The sequence below is a fragment of the Mesoplodon bidens genome, assembly GCF_964165515.1.
Source record: "Mesoplodon bidens genome assembly, chromosome: 8".
Taxonomy (NCBI): Eukaryota; Metazoa; Chordata; class Mammalia; order Artiodactyla; family Ziphiidae; genus Mesoplodon; species Mesoplodon bidens.
In genome coordinates this window covers 96170261-96183362 of record NC_138165.1, presented here as the reverse complement: position 1 = coordinate 96183362, position 13102 = coordinate 96170261, and positions in this window count along the sequence as shown.

The following is a 13102-nucleotide window of genomic DNA, read 5'->3' as shown; positions in this document are numbered from 1 at the left end:
TAAAACTGGATTCACTGGAGGAGAAAAGAGAGACACAGGAACAGAAAAAATGTTTGAATAAGTAATGGGTCAAACTTTTCCCAAATATGAAGACAGCAAACCCACAGATCCAAGAAGCTGAATGAACTCTAAGTAAGAAAAATATGAAGAAAACTATACCAAGGCACATAATATTTGCATTACTCAAAATGAGTGATAAAGAAATCTTAAAAACAGCTAGGGAAAAAAGACATTCCATACAAAGGAACAAAGATAAGGATGATAGTTTCTTATCAAGCATAATGTGAGAAGACAATGGAGCAACATCTTTAAAGTCCTGAAGGAAAAAATCCTGTCAATCCAGAATTCTACATCCAACAATAACATTTTTCAAAAATGAGGGTGAAATAAAAACATTCCAGACATACAGAAGCTGAAAGAATTCATCTATAGTGGACCCTCTATACAAAAATTAATAAAGGAAGTCTTCCAGGCAGAATGAAAATATACCTCATGGAAATATGAATCTACACAAAGAAAGAGCAATGGAAATGGTAAATATATGGATAAATACATAAGAAATGTTTTCTTATACTTTAAATCTCTTTAGAAGCTAATTGACTCTTTAAACAAAAATTATAAGAATGTAGTGTAACATATTTAAATAAAATATGTGACAACAAAAGCATAAATACCAATAAGAATTAACATATTTTAATGTTATCTCATTATACTATATGTGAAATGGTATAATATTACTTGAAGGTAGACTATGATAAGATGTATATCATAAACGTTATATAAACTATTAAAATAACTAAACAAGGATTACATGTAATAATTATAACTAAGATGAAATAGAATCATAAAAATCTCAATAATTCAAAAGAAGGCAGAAAAAGAGGGAAAGAGAAACAAAGAACAGACAATACAAATGAAAAACAAAACAGATAATAGACTTAACACTTACCATATCAAAAATCACATTAAGTAGGGGCTTCCCTGGTGGCGCAGTGGTTGGGAGTCTGCCTGCCAATGTGGGGGACGTGGGTTCGTGCCCCAGTCTGGGAGGATCCCATGTGCCGTGGAGCGGCTGGGCCCATGAGCCATGGCCACTGGGCCTGCGGGTCCGGAGCCTGTGCTCCGCAATGGGAGAGGCCACAGCAGTGAGAGGCCCATGTACTGAAAAAAAAAAAAAAATCACATTAAGTGTAAATTATCTAAAGGCACCAATTAAAAGGAAGAGGCTGTAAGATTGGATAGAAAAGCAAGACCCTATTAAACACTGCCTGCTAAACAGACCCCACTAAACATAAGAAACACACATAAGATAAAAAGTGATAAACAACTTAAAAGTAAAAGGATGGAAACAGTTATACCATGTTTACATGAATCAAAGGAAAGCTAGAATATCTATGTTAGTACAGACAAAGGAGATTTCAGAATAAAGTACATGATCATGGATAAAGATGATCATTTGATAATGATAAGGAATCAATTCATCAGGAGGACGTAACAACTTCAAAAGTTTACACTGCTGGTAGTGAAGCTTCAAAATACATGAAGCAAAAACTGAAATCTGAAATAATATACAGACAAGTCCACAGGTATAATAGAAGATTTCTATACCATTCTTTTAATAACAATTACACAGACATCAGAAAAGATATAGAAGACTTGAACAAAACTATTAACTTGACTTAACTGATATTTATAGACTACTTCACCCAACAGCAGCATAATGCATTCTTTTTGAGTGTGCATGGTACATTTACCAAGGTAGACCATATTCTGGGTCATAAAACAAGGCTCAATAAGTTTAAGAAGATTCAAGTCATACAAAATATGTTTTCTGACCATGATAAAATTAAACTCAGAAATTAATAACAGAAAGATATCTGGAAAATTTCCCAAACATTTCAAAACAGAATAACACACTTCTAACAACCTATGGGTTGTTAGAAAAAATGAAAGGTCTCTAATAAATCAAAACTTCAGTTTAACATAGAACACTAGGAAAAAAGAGAAAATTAAATCCAAAGTAAACAGAAAAGAAAAAATAATATGGATCAGAAAGGTTATCAATGAAATAGAAAACAAGAAAACACAAGAGAGAAAATCAACAAAACCTAAAGCTGGTACTTTTAGAGGGTCAACAAATTGATAAACTTCTAGATAAACTAATCATGAAAAAAATCAGGAATAAGAGAAATGACCATTATTATAGACTCTATTGATATTGAGAGGATTATAAGGGAATATTATGAACAACTCTATGACAATAAATTTGACACAATAAAACGGACACATTCCTTAAAAGATACAAATTATCAAAGCTCAAATAAGGAGAAATAGCATGAGTAGCCCTATATCTCTTTTCTAAATATAACACAGAGTTAAAAACCTTTCCACATAGAAAACCTCAGGTTCATATGGCTTCACTGGTGAGTCCTACTAAACCTTTAATGAAGAAATAATATCAATTCTATACATTCTTCCATACAACTATAGCAAAGGCAATTCTTCCCAACTCATTCTATGAACAACCTTACCCTGATATTAAAACTAGACAAAGGCATTATAGAAAAGATAACTACAGACTGATATCACTAATAAACATAGACACAAAAATTCTAAGCAAGATTTTAGCAAATTTACACCAGTAATATATAATGGATAATATATTATGACCAAGTGAAATTTTCCCAAGAATGAAATGTTGTTTTAACATTTAAAAATCAGTTAAACTAGTCACCCGGCTAGCTCAGTCGGTAGAGCATGAGACTCTTAAAAATCAGTTAATGTAATCCACCAGATTAATAAACTAAAACCAATGAAACAAAAGTATATTATCTCTATAGATACAGAAAGAGAATTTAAAAATTCAATATTCATACTTAATGGTGAAATATTTAATGTTTTCTCCTTAAGATCAGGAATAAGGCAAGGATGTCTGCTTCCGTCACTTCTTTTCAATATTGTACAGGAAAATTTAACCAGTCCAACCAGACAAAGAAAAGAAATGAACAGTATCCAGATAGAAAAGGCATAAGTAAAATGATCTTTATTCACAGGTGACATAATCATCTATATAGAAAATCTGATGTAATTCACAAAAAAGCTACTAGAACTAATAATTGAGTATAACAAGATTACAAGTTATTCAATAAATATAAAAAGTTAATGGTATTCCTTTATGCTAACAACAAAAAATCAGAAATTGAAATAAACAAAACATGCCATTTACAATACCTTCAAAAATATTAAATAGTTAGGGACAAATCTGACAAAAGTTGTGCAAGATCTATATACTGAAAACTATAAGACATTGCTAAGTAAAAGTAAAGAAAAATCTAAATAAATAGAAAAATATTCCATCTTCAGGAGTCAATATAAGATATTGAGTCCCCTCAATTTGATCCATAGATTCAATGCAATCTCAATTAACATTTTAGCAGGTTTTCTGCAGCTCTTGACATTTTGATTTTAAAATCCAAATGGAAATGCTAAGGACCTATAATAACAAAAACAAATCTGAAAGAGATGAGAAAAGTTAAAGAGCTGACACTTCCTGATTTCAAGACTTATTTCAATGCTACAGTAATCAAGATAATGTGGCACTGGCATAAAGATAGAGAAGTAACAGCATATAGAGAAGAGAAACAATAAATGCTCCAAAGTTTACAACAGCCAAGACATGGAAGCCACCTAAATGTCCATTGACAGATGAATGGGTTAAGATGTGGTACATATATACAGTGGAAGATTACTCAGCCATTAAAAAGAATGAAATAATGCCATTTGCAGCAACATGGATGGACCTCAAGATCATGATACTAGGTGAAGTAAATCAGACAGAGAAAGACAAATATCATGATATTGCTTATATGCAGAATCTTTAAAAAATGATATAAATGAACTTACTTACAAAACAGACTCACAGACTTAGAGAATGAACTTATGGTTACCAGTGGGGGAAGGGTGGGAGGGGAAATTGGGAGTTTGGGATTGACATGTACAAACTGCTATATTTAAAATATATAACCAACAAGGACCTACTGTAAAAATAAATAAATAAATAAAAATAATATAAAATAATAAATCCACTTTTATATACACAACTAATTTTCAACAAAGGTGCAAAGACAATTCAGTGGAGAAAGGATAGTCTTTTCAACAAATAGAGCTGAAATAATTGGATAAACATATGCAAAAAAAGAACCTTAGGGACTTCCCTGGCAGTCCAGTGGTTAAGATTTCATTTTCCAGTGCAGGGGGTGCGGGTTCAATCCCTGGTTGGGGAGCTAAGATCCCACATGCCTTGTGGCCAAAAAACCCAAAACATAAAACAGAAGCAATATTGTCACAAATTCAATAAAGATTTAAAAAATGGTCCACATCAAAAAAACAAAAAAAATTAAAAGAAAAAGAAAAAAGCTCACACCATAATTAATCAGTACCTCACACCATATATAAAAATATAAAAATTCAGTCTAGAATCAAAATGGATTCTAGACTGAATGTGAAGCCTAAAACGGTAAACCTTCTAGAAGAAAGCATAATAGAAAATCTTTATAATCTTGGCAAAGATTATAAAGGCAAAGACTCCTTAGGTTCAACCCCAAAAGCATGACCCATAAAAGAAAAAAATTGATAAATTAAACTTCATCAAAATTAAAAAATTATGTACTTCAAAAGACACTATTAGAAAATACATATGTAAGCCACAAAATAAGAAAAACATTTGAAAAGCATACACCTGATAAAGGACTTGTATCCATTAAAAACAAACACTTCAATATGAAGAAAACAATTCCCCATACCTCCTCCAAAAAAAGAAAAGCAGGCCAAAAACTTGGATAGTCACTTTACCAAAGAAAATATACAGATGACAAATAAACACATGAAAAGATATTCTACGTCATATGTTATCAAGGAAATGTAAATTGAAACAACAATGAGATACCACTACACACTATTGAAATGGCCAAACTCTGAAACACTGACAACACCAAATGCTGATGAAGATGTGGAGCAATAGTAACTCTCATTCCTTGCTGGTGGGGAAGTGAAACAGTACAGCCACTTTGGAAGACAGTTTGATAGTTTCTTACAAAACTAAACATACTCTTGCCATAAAGTCCAAAAATCTCTCTCTTCGGTATTTACCCAAGGGAGTTGAAAATCTATGTCCACACCAAAACACATACATGAATGTCTTAAGCTTTATTCATAATTCATAATTGCCAAAACTTGGAATCAATCAAGATGTCCTTCAGTAAGTGAATAGATTAATAAACTGTGGTACATCCAGACAATGGAATGTTATTTAGCACTAAAAAGAAATGAGCCATGAAAAGACACAGAGGGAACTTAAATGCATATTACTAAAGAAGCCAATCTGAAAGGGAATCATACTGTATGATTCCAACTATATGACATTCTGGAAAAAAATATAACTATGGAGACAATAAAAAGATCAGTATTTGCCAAGGTTTAGGGATGGGGAGAAAGATGAAGCTGGAGCACAGAGGATTTTTAAGACAGTGAAACTATTCTGTATGATATGATAATGGTGGATACATCTCATAATACATTTGTCAAAACCCATGGAATGTACAACTCCAAGAGTAAACCCTAATATAAAGTATGGACTTTCATAATAGTGACATGCCCATGTAGATTCATTGATGATAACAAATGTACCACTCTGGTGTGGGATAGTGATAATAGGAGAAGCTGTGCATGTATAGGGGCAACGGGTATATGAGAACTCTCTGCACTTTCCACTCAATTTTGCTATGAATCTAAAACTGCTCTAAAATATATATATTATTTTAAAAATGCTTTCAGAGGGAGTCATATTTTCATTGAGCAAGTGGGAGATAGCAGGAAGTCAGAATGAGGAATCCTGTCTGTATCACTTAAGGATCCTCCAGAGAAATAGAACCAATAGGAGGATGGATATATATATATATATATATATATATATACACACACATACATATATGTATATGTATTTTTATATTTATATATATTTTATTATATGGAATTGATTTATCAATTACATAGTCTGAAAACTTCCAATATCTGCAGTCAGCAAGCTGGAGACCCAGGAGAGCTGATATATTGTTCCTGACCAAGTCCAGAGACCTGAGAATCAGGAGAACCAGTGGTACAAATTCTAGTCCAAAAGCTTGCAGGCTCAACACCAAAAAAAGCCACTGTTTCAGTCTAAATCTGAACACTAGAAAAGACCAATGTCCCAGCTCATACAGTCAGGTTAGAGGAGCTCCCTTTTACTCAGCCTTTTTGTTCCACTTAGGTCTTCAATTGATTGCATGAGGCCTACCATCATTAGGGAGGGCAAAACGCTTTACTCAGTCCACTGATGCAAATGTTCATCTCATTCAGAAACAGCCTCACAGACACACCCAGAATAATGTTTGTCCAAATGTCTGGACATTAAGTGGCTCAGGCAAATTGACACATAAAATTAACCATCACACTGTCCTTCAATAATCTCCCTTTCCCATGTCAAGGCCCTAAGAAATCTATATGTATAGAAGACAAGATTAGCGAAATGTACACCCTGTGACTTTGGGGTCTTAGTTGAGCTATAAACCCAATGCTGAGAACCAAGGCAGGAGAAGAAATGTACATCCTGTGACTTTGGGGTCTTAGTTGAGCTCTAAACCCAATGCTGAGAACCAAGCCAGGAGAATCCTTCTGCCTGGGCTGGAGACAGGCTTAAGACCAAGGAATAAACTGAATCACTTTCTCTGCCCTTTCTCAGTAACACCACCTTTCAACAACTTAGTTTCTCATCTCATTACACCCAACACACAGCAGCCCTCCTCTCTTTGAATTTGTCCTATTTTTATAGGTTTTATAAACACAGACCAATTGTCAACTGTAATGTCTGTCACTGATCAGTGGGAACTCATTGATACTATTGGATTTACTAGAAGGTCAAAATGAAAAAAGTCCATTACAAATGCATAATAATATACAGTAGGAGTTATAAATTTGAACAGAGTAGGGTCAGGAGAGAGCCCACTAAATGTTATTTAAGGTCCCACCCTTCTCTCTGCCTAACTCCTGCTATTTGTTAATGTTTTCTCTCTGTAATTTGCCCCTTCCTTCTTGTCTTCAAAGTCCTAGATCTGCAGGGTTGACAAAGGTGCACCAAGATTCTTTGTGACCAGTATCTCCCAGTGATTATCTTGGCTTTGTCTGCAAATTACTCACTCTACAGTCTATATTGCAGAAACCATACAAAAAGTTATTCATATGTTTAAAGACATTAAGTAAGGGCAATTATGGGAAGAATAAAGTATAAGGAACATTCTCAAACAATTACAACTACGGTGGTTTTATCTACTCCTTGTTACAAGTTGTTTATTAACCACATCTCTGATTCTCAGACCAAATGGATTATGGCCAACTCAAGATCCTTAATGTACAATCCTTGACCTAAACCACCTGTCTCCCCCTGCCTGGGCTTGCATTTGTAATGCTCACTAGCCAGTTCCAGCCAATTCTCCTTCCCAAGGGAAGGCAAGGCTCCTAGTCAGGTATTCAATGTTAACACAGAGATCTAGATTCCTGGGTGCCCATGCAAACTAGATAATGGTCTCCCTGGTGTATAGCTTCATTTTTGGTTACCTATAGGAGGCTGACCCTCTTTCAGGTCCTTAGTCTGGCAGACCACCTGTCTTCCCGCAGAAACTATTCCTTTTTACTATTAAGCAGAATGCCTGGCTTTTCCCTCTAGCTTAATAGGTCCTAATCACCCCAGGTTCAAACCCACCAACTTACCAATCAAGTGATGTTCTGATGTGCCCAGGGACTTTCTGTTCTTTCTTTTATATGTTAAAGTGCATTATTCCTCTACAATCACTTTGGAAAACTATTTGGCAGTATATGCAAAGCTAAATATTTGCATGCATTAGGACCTAGCCTTTCAACTCAGAGGCATATACCTATCACAAATGCTCACACATGTTCCACTAAAGAAATAAGAAAGAATGTTTGTAGTTACACTCTTGGTAATATCCAAAAACAAACAAACAAACAAACCAAAAAAAAAAAAAAACAGGGAATGAACCAAATGTTTCCCTACAGTGGAATGGATAAATTGAGCTATGTTCATCCAATGGAATTATTAGATAGCAAAGAGAATGAACAAACTAAAATTACACACAGTGCGGATAAATCTCACACACAATATTGAGTAAAAGAAGTCTGGCATAAAAGATTACATATAGTTTGATTCCATTTTATTATGTATAAAATCAGCAGTCCTAATATGATGTTAGAAGTCAGGGTAGTTTTTACTCGAGGAGAGGGATTTGCTAGTGACTAGAAAGGGTGTGGAAGCATTTCTGGGATGCTAGTAAGTTCTATTTCTTAGTCTCAGTGATTCTTCCATAGGTGTGTTTATTTTGTGAATATTCATTGAACTGTGTTCTTATGATTTCTGCACTTCCCACTATTATTTCACACATCAGTGAATTATACAAGTTAGTGATAAGCTTACATACATTTTTATTGATGGTACTATATCAGATATATTGATATCAAAACACATATAATTCTCATCAAGGAAAAAAGGTTAAGGGTCACAGGGGATGAGGCACCTTTTCCAAATGCCACCTATTAATTTTGTTTTACAGAAGAAAACCTCAGAATCCAGGTCCTGGAGAGAATAAAAACTGGCTTCCTTAATGTTAACAATCTATTTGGTAGCAGAGTGGACTAGAAACTAAATACTATGACTCAGTCTGGCATTCTTTGACCACACAACATTCCTTTGGATAAGAAAACATCTTGATGTGCTCTATAAAATGGTTTAAGCTTTTTAGCTCAATTTATTGTCCTTCCATTAGGTATATAAAAATTCAAAAACTTTTGCATAATGAAAAAAACTCCTGGTTATGGCCCTTCCAGACTCTGAGTGCTCCAATGCTCTAGGCAGGCATGTGGGCCACCTACAGAGACAAGTAGTCAATGCTAGTTGAAAAATCCAAGATTTCTATCTGGACACTGCTCCTCACACATACAACACTTTCTCATTCTCTATTTACTGTACACATTACCTGTATCAATCACCTGAAAGTAATGACACTTTCAAAATGGTCATTCAATACAGTCATTCAATACAATTAACATCTATCTACTAGGTACCAAGCAACATTTCTATTGTTTTATTCTAACAGTAGTATTGGATTTATCCCAAACCATCCAGACTCTCTTATTAAGCTACCTAATAACCACAAGATGATTAATGTGCAAGACTGCTGACTAGAATCACTGAAATGATCAGCCTTGCTTCCTATCCCAAGAGTTCATCTATTCAACAGATAAATCTGCATCACTCCACATGTAGGCTCAGAGCCAGACATATTCTGAATGGAGCAGGGGTTCTGGGGTGGAACAGAAGAGTAGTCCTAAAATCTAACATTCAACACTTGATATGCCATAATGGTCCTGCTGACCTCTCTCTGAAACCTTCTTTCCTACTTTAGCCATAAAATCTTGAACAAGTTGCTTAATGTCTCTGTGTCAATTTTTTTTTTTTTTTTTTTTTTTTGGCCATCCACACGGCTTGTGGGATCTTCATTCCCCGACCAGGGATTGAACCCAGGCCTTCAGCAGTGAAAACTCGGAGTCCTAACCACTGGACTGCCAGGGAATTCCCAGTCTCAATTTTTTAAGCTGTAAAGTGGGAATAATAACTCTAACCCATTTGACTCAAAAGAATCCAGTGAAAAAACTGTATATAAAACAATTAGAACCATTCCTGGAAAAGAGTAATAATCAGTCAAGATTAGCTATTATTATCACAATAATTATTATGCTTGTTTTTGTAGCCCTGTTGTCTTGGTTATTGGTTTACTAGCTGTCTTAGGGAAGATTCTCCCAGAAGCAGACCCTGAGCTAAAGTTTTGAATGCAAGTGCCTTATTAAGGGACTGTTCCTAGGAGAAACCAATGCAGGAGTTAGGGGAGCAGGATAAGACAGGGAAAGAAGTCAAGGGACGGTGCAATATTAGTTGAAGTCCAGCTTTGGTCTGATCTCAGAAGGAGTTGTAGAATGTAAAGTGTACCTCAGAGTTTTGTCCCATCTCAAGGCAAAGTTGCTGGGCTTTTTGTACCCCTACACCTGTTGACACTGGTTAAGGTACAGGAGGGGATTTGTAACTGCCCCTAGGTGGTGTAACTTCTGAGAACTTTAGGATCTCCATCAGGATGAAGCAACTCCAGGACCCTAAAGGCAATCCTCTGAAGGTTTAGGCAGGAAAGTATGGGTCCACAAAACTGGTAGAGGAGATTTGAGGGGCTTTGACAGGCTGACAATAGTGCCGCTACAACTTCCTACAACTGAATCGGTGCAATCTGTCCCTAAATTTCCTTGCTCAGTATCTGCCTATCTGAACCTACCAAATGACTATATTTTGCCTATGCCTAGCTCTGTTTGTCTTGAGAGACAGGGTGTGTCCTCCAGACCCAGACCTCTACATGCCAGTCCCCATGAGAATGACTCCCAGGCTGCTTTCCATTTTGAAAACCCCTGGGTCTCCCCAACCTTGATCATCTACATGGCTTACCCCAGCCAAGTTCTAGCCTTGCTTTTCTCGCAACTGGCAGAAGGGAAAATGACATCACATCTCTCTTAATTTTGAAGGGCAGAATTCTAAGAATGATCCAGAACTTTTTTTTGAGTCAATCTACTTACTTTTATTAGTTATATATTTTATCTATATATGTGTATGTAGGTACTTTTTATTTACTAACTCTATAGGTGGCTTAGTTTGAGGACGTGAGCAGTCCCGAAAATAAAAGAATTGAGAACTGAATACCAGTGTTTATAGAACCAGGGAAATAACTTGTAAACTAAATAAATACACTAGGAGAAAATGTGCAATATCAAACTTGTCACATATAAACAATGAAAAATGAATCAAACCTATATAAAAATCAATTCTCCTCCCCATAATTTATGTCAGTCTTTTACATATAATAAAATCCTGCCTAAGCAAATAACTGATAAAGCAATAAAGCTGTCAGATGCAATAAATGGACTGTTTGCCTGGACTATCTAGAAACACTCCCATTCGGAGGCAGATATCCTGTTATATTAAGCTACATGACGAAAACATTTATCTATTGTGTGATAAACCTGACAAGTGCCTAAATCAGCTGCCTAAGAAGTCTCTCCGGAAATGCACCTCTACAAAAGCTGATATTTAATTATATCACCCTGAGTGTGAGATATAATTGCGCCTATTATGTGATAGGAGTAGAAAAGAGGGGAGTAGAAATTAACTTCCATTGAACAACAAAGTAATTACCCATCATTGAAGATAAGGTAAGACATCTCCATTCTATTTTAAGAGTGGATTCATTCATCAGTGTTTCTGTTGCTCCCTCTACATCTACATGACCTAAAAAGGTCAACCCAGCAGTCAGAATATTATCCACAGGAGAAACTTTCTGACATCTGGAAACACACTAGCCTGGGCTCCAAATGTGTCAGCTTCAAGTTGCTATCTTTCTCCTCATCCTGGCTATTCCTCCTGTGCTCACCACCTTCACCCAAACAGCTGTCCAACTAGAATGCTTGGAATTATTATTAGCTACTCTCTCATTCCTTACACCTACGGGCATAGCTCAAAGATATTGCGGATTTGGTTCCAGAACTCCACAATAAAGCAAATATTTCAATAAAACAAGTCACACAATTTTTTTGGTTTCCCAGTGCATATAAAAGTTATGTATACACTATACTGTAGTCTATTAAGTGTGCAATAGCATTATGTCTAAAAAAAACAACGTACATACCTTAATTAAAAAGTACTTTATTGCTGAAAAATGCTAACCGTCATTGGAGCCTTTGGCGAGTAGTAATTTTTTGCCATGGCCACATCAAAGGTTACTGACCACAAATCTCCATAACAAATATAATGATAATAAAAAAGTTTGCAATATTGCAAGAATTACCAAAATTTGGTATAGAGACACAAAATGAGCAAACGCTGTTGGAAAAAGGTGCCAATAGACTTGTTCAATGCAGGGTTGCCATAGACCTTCAACTTGTAAAAAGTGTAATATCTGTGAATCGCAGTGAAACGAGGTATGCCTGTATTTGAACGTTAATTTTTTTTGGCCACACCAACGGCTTGTGGGATCTTAGTTCCCTGACCAGGGATTGAACCTGGGCCCTCAGCAGTGAAAGCACCATATCCTAACCACTGGACCTCCAGGGAATTCCCTGGATATTAACTCTTAACAATTCTGCTACAAACTCCTATTAGTTCTGAGCCATCTTTCCCATTCTCTGTTTCCACTGTCAATTTAGGTTCCGGCCATTTCTTGCCAAGCCTGTTGTGTGCTCTTGCCACCCCCAGCCTCTCAGCTTCCCAAGCTACTGACAGAACACTGATGTCGAGGTAAACTTCTAAAATGTAGATCTAGTCATGGCACTTTCTGGCTTTAAAAATGGCCTAAATTCAGCAACAGGGAGTTCAGAAGAAGCCAGACAAGAAAGAACATCCTCAAGGATTCTACTTACAGAACGTCAAAAAAATAAGTACTGTCTAGGGAAGCACACGTTGGTGGTGCATTTGCATCCTACTGCTGCTGAAACAAATAACCAGAAACTTAGTGGCTTAAAACAACACAAGTTTATTATCTTATAGTTCTGGAGGTCAGAAGTCAGAAATCGATTTTTAGGGGTTAAAATTAAGGTGTCAGTAGAGCTGTGTTTCTTCTGGAGACTCAAGCAGAGAATCCATTCTTTGCTTTTTCCAGCCTTTGGAGACCACCTATACTCCTTTGATCTGATCCCTTCCAGCCATCAGACCACTCCGACCTCTGCTTCTGTCATCACATCTCTTTGTCTGACTCTTCTGCTTCCCCCTTTCACTTATAAGGGCTCTTGTGAGTATGTGGACCCACCCAGATAATCCAGGATAATCTCTCCATCTCAAGATCCTTACCTTAATCATATCAGCAAAGTCTTCTTTGTCTTGTAAGTATTTAAGTATTGTAACCGGTTTACAGGTTCTGGAGATTAGGACATAGACATCCAAACTGGGAGGTGGGGTGGGATAGAGGAG